The sequence below is a fragment of the Atractosteus spatula genome, chromosome 12 (assembly GCF_055471065.1).
Source record: "Atractosteus spatula isolate fAtrSpa1 chromosome 12, fAtrSpa1.hap1, whole genome shotgun sequence".
NCBI lineage: Eukaryota > Metazoa > Chordata > Actinopteri > Semionotiformes > Lepisosteidae > Atractosteus > Atractosteus spatula.
The window spans coordinates 24,435,452-24,440,192 of NC_142717.1; positions in this window are offsets into that span (position 1 = coordinate 24,435,452).

The following is a 4,741-nucleotide window of genomic DNA, read 5'->3' on the forward strand; positions in this document are numbered from 1 at the left end:
TATACTGTAGTTCCAAGACATCCAACACTCATAATTCCTGTAACCCACCCTCATTCCTCTGGTGTTAGTTAAGGCATCTTTCTGAATTGATTAAACTATTTATAAATGTCTTGCTTGTGGAACATTATAACCCACATAAAACATGAATGTCTATTATTAAGGCCACACGATGTTGAATTAGTTATCAGAGTCATTCATCATTAGTTATAAATATAGCTAATCATCTTTTTTTGTGGCAAGTGCCATAATGAAGCATTTTGAAGTTGGGTTACAATATAAACAATAATGCATAGTGAATTATTCTGTATAAATACTAAAACAATGTAAGAAAATATCTGCATTTTTTAAATCTGAATTACTACTAACTAAATATATGCTTTCTATATATTTGTATATATTCCAATTTATTGCTTTTTACTTGCAATGCTGCAATAAAAAGGTGCATTTAAAAAAATGCATTAAAGCTTTTTGACAAGAATTTCTTTTGTGTTTCAGTGGATAATATTTAATTTATTGGTTCATGTTTTTAAGATATGTAGTACATAGTAGAGTGTACCAAAATGGCATGATTATTTACTTCATATGTGTCTGAAGGTCATAACCCCCATTTATAATGCTCATATCTACAGGTTCCTCAGTTATTGAAAAACAGAAATAAATATATAGCCACCCACAAAACTGAAAGCTCCATTTTCCAATTTTCTCCACACAAACAACTCTGTGCTTCCGTTCCTTGGACCTTCTATAAAATGAATAATGGGAAGATCAGAGAAGGCCAACATTTTGAATATGCACTCTTTAAATAAAGTAGCTCTAAAAGCTTGGGTGATCTTTCTGCTGTACGTATTAGTATTCTGTCTTGACTATTTTTGTATGAATCATGTTTGCAAAAACAGGAAAAAAGCAATTTTGTGGGTGATATGCAGGAAGAGCAATTTGAATGCACACATTTCCTGATTAGTGACTTCCAGTGGTGTTTAATTTGCTTTTATTTCCTCTAAAGTATGACTGTCTCCCTAGGAGGTTGTACCACTTTAGTCATTTTGCTATTTCTAAACAATGAGGCTTTCACTTTTTCTGAAGCAGCACCAAATTCTCTGTACAATATAGGTTAGCTTTTAATCATTGTGTGCCTTTATGTTCACATTTTTTAAATAAAATATCCATTTTAGCCTGAAAGACCAATGTGCTAAAATGATGATAGTGATGATTATTATTCATTCTACTACTAATGATGATAATAACTAATGGTCAGTTTCTATTTATCGAGCCTATAAACTTAATAGACTTACATTTAAAAATGGCAGCAGCCAGCAAGTAATGAGAAAATTCAGAGCAAGGTAATGACTTGCATTATAGCCAGACAAAAAAAAACTTTGTCAAAATTCCCTATTCTTGTCTATTAAACACATCAACATGAGTCATTTGACACTTTGAAGTTTCTTAGTCATAAATGCTTTTCATTGTTCAGTCAAACTATTGCTAAGTGATTATTTTTGACGATAGATTCTGCCCTAGCCTGTCATAACCAGATCATGCTCAAGAATTAGTGCAAAAACTGGTTCTAGCTGGATTGATGAGTACCTGTAGTGTGTGCATTTCTTCCGGGAAAATAAATTGTAATTGTTTAATTTGATGTTTGTAGGATGGTTTTACATTTCTTCTTTAAACCGGTATTAAGCAAGAAACAGGATTTTACAGAATATCGTTTCCAGGTAAAAAGCCAATGAATAAGACTTTAATTTCATTAACTTTATATTGAAATGGTTGTTCTTCAAGCAACTACAGAAAAAATGCTAAAAGCAATTGCCGAAAAATCCATTTGTTCTACACTCACAGGGAAAATGCTCGTGAAAGCATTGACAATATCCATCATATGTAGTTTTGGTAAAGTGTTATTATTTTCTAAATCTATTTTCTTAACTGTATTCTTACTTCACCTGTTTTACTCCAACATTCAGTAACAGGGAAGAATCAAACCTAACCCAAACTTTATTAAAAATAATCCAGTTGATGACTGACATTTGAGCCGAAAACTAAACGAATGTCTTATTTACATTAGGCATAAATGAACAGCATAAATGATCTATTATCCTTAAGTTATAATCTTAGTTATAGTCATAATAGACAGTTATAATAATGTGGAAATTACAAACACCAGCTATGGTTTAAAGCAATAAAGCAAAACAGAAAAAACAGAACAATACACTTTATTAAGCATGTTAAGCTCAGTCACGGTTCTCGGGAGAAACCCCAGCCAAGCCAGACACAGTTTCCATACTCCAAATCCAAAGGCAGGGAAACCTGGTACCTCCTAACAGGATTGATTGTCTCCACCCCGAGGCACTAGACAGAGGGACATAAACAGATGAGGAAGACTGCACACACCCCAAACAGTTTTTACTATTCTGAAATCCATCAGCTGTAATCTATGTTGGTCTACACTTTGAAAGACTCTTAATGATGGTCGCTTGGACTCAATGAAAGCAAAGCCTGCATGTGCTGGGAGTCAACTGGGTACAAGTCAGATCGTCATGTGGACTAAAAATGCCAGTATTTGCATGGTGATTCTGTATATATGCAGTTACAGTAGCTAATTGAAACAATCTTCCCAAGCTAATGGCAGATGCAGTTGGTCCCAAATGCAAAACGAACATAATGGAAGTACAGTAGAAGCAAAATACCAATAATGGATTAGAACAGTTTAACGAATTTCACATCCTTACTTCCTTGCACATAATAACACTTTGAGGTTTCCTATGGGTGCAGTCTTCTGTGGTTAGCAACGTTTCCAACAGTGTAAATTATATCAGGGTATGCAGGTACAGTAACTGCCAAAATAAAGGAAACACTTGTGTAAATGCTGGATACAAAGTATATTGAAAGCAGGTGCTTCCACACAAAAGTGGATTCCGAGTTAATTTAGCAATTAATAAACCATCATGCTTAGGGTCATATGTAAAAACAGCGAGCAGGCCCAGTTACCTATTATTATGGTTACTATAGCTAGAAAAAGAGCTCAGTGATTTTAAGAGGAGGGTGATTGTTTGGGCTCTTTTGGCATGAGCTTTAGTAATGAACACTGCTCAACATGGTGATGTTTCCACTTAGGAGCAGGAGTTAAGGTAATGTTGGTAAAGACGTCTGAGTGGAAGTCATTATCAACCAGGGGCACCAGTGAATGAAAGTCCATTGACCTTGACCATGGTATCCATGCATTGGTTTGAGGTGTAAGGCAAAATGGACGATTTGCTCTGAATGAGTGTAATCTAAGGTGTAAGCAGGCATTTTCATCAAGTAAAGCCTGTCGAGTACTTCACAGAGAGAGAGATACTATGGTTGGGTGGCAGTGCATAAACCTTTTGCAAGTAAACTGGTGAAAAGAACAAAAGCAGTGGTCTAATGTGCTGTGGAAAGTCATATGGTCAGATGAGTCATCCTTCACCCTGTTCTCAACAAGCAGACAAGTACATATGTGGCACATGCAAAAGGAAGCCTACAGTTGAATGCCTGTTTCCCACAGTGAAGGGTTCTGGTGGCTCTGTGGTGGTATGGGGTGCATTTTCCTGGCATGGTTTAGGTCCACTCAACCCCTCAATGGGAAAGGTAAATGCTAATAACTACAAAGCCATTCTGAGAGATCATGTTCATCCTATGGTAAAGCACTTCTCTCCTGATGGGAATGGAATCTTCCAGAATGACAATGCCGCCATGCACAGGGCATGAGTGGTCACTAAACAGTTTGATGAACATTAAATGATGTAAAACATATGCCATGGCCATCCTGAATTTCTTGTGGAAGAATGGTGTTGCATCCCTTCAGTTCCCGATGCTAGTAGAATCTGAAGACAAGCTGCATTGAAGCTGTTCTGGCAGCTTACATTGGCTCAATGCCCTGTTGGTACACTATGTTGGTGTTTCCTTTATTTTGGCAGTTACCTGTATGTTTATGTCTTTCATTTACATAACAAAAATAAAAATTGTAGCTGTTAATGAAAAAACCTGTACAATTTTAAAAATAGCTCATCACTCAATTGACTTTTTTTAAACTTTGACACAGAAGCAAAAGTTAAAAATTTTTTAATGTCCCATAGGAGTCAGTAACAATGAATTCTACAACTCGACATAAGTAGTACAGGTGTTTATATCACAGAACAATAATGAAAATACCCACAACAGAAAAGCTTTCTCAATCTGTTAAATCATTTCTACTTGTCGCACAGTAGACAGCATCATCATTGATGCCATCACAACTTTCCAGGCTGCATTTTCATTACCCAGGACTAGGATTTCTTCATTGGTTTCAATTTATCTGTGAAAGCCACCGGGGCAAAGTTTGGCCATATCTATTAAATAAATTATGTATATCACGCTGAAAATTCAGCCCGCAGTCAAACAAATGGGTTTGCTGCAAAATGCCAAAAGCAGGCACTGATAGCAGGGAGCCAGATGTTTCCGCTTCAATGAAAAGAATCAACAGAATATGTCGCCTACAAGGCAAAAAATGTCTTGACGAGCTTGAATTTCTATATTTTCACACTTTATTTTAGGCAATATACCTAGGAATGTGTTTCTTTCTAATAATGGGTAAAGAATTCATTTGTTTATATCCTTGAATATAAAATATTCATTTCTAATTTATTTTCTTAGAAAATGTGGATCCAAAGCAAATATGACAGTGCTTTTCTATAGCCTTAAATTAAATTCAGTAATAATAAGACAATATTTCTTAGTGTTTGGT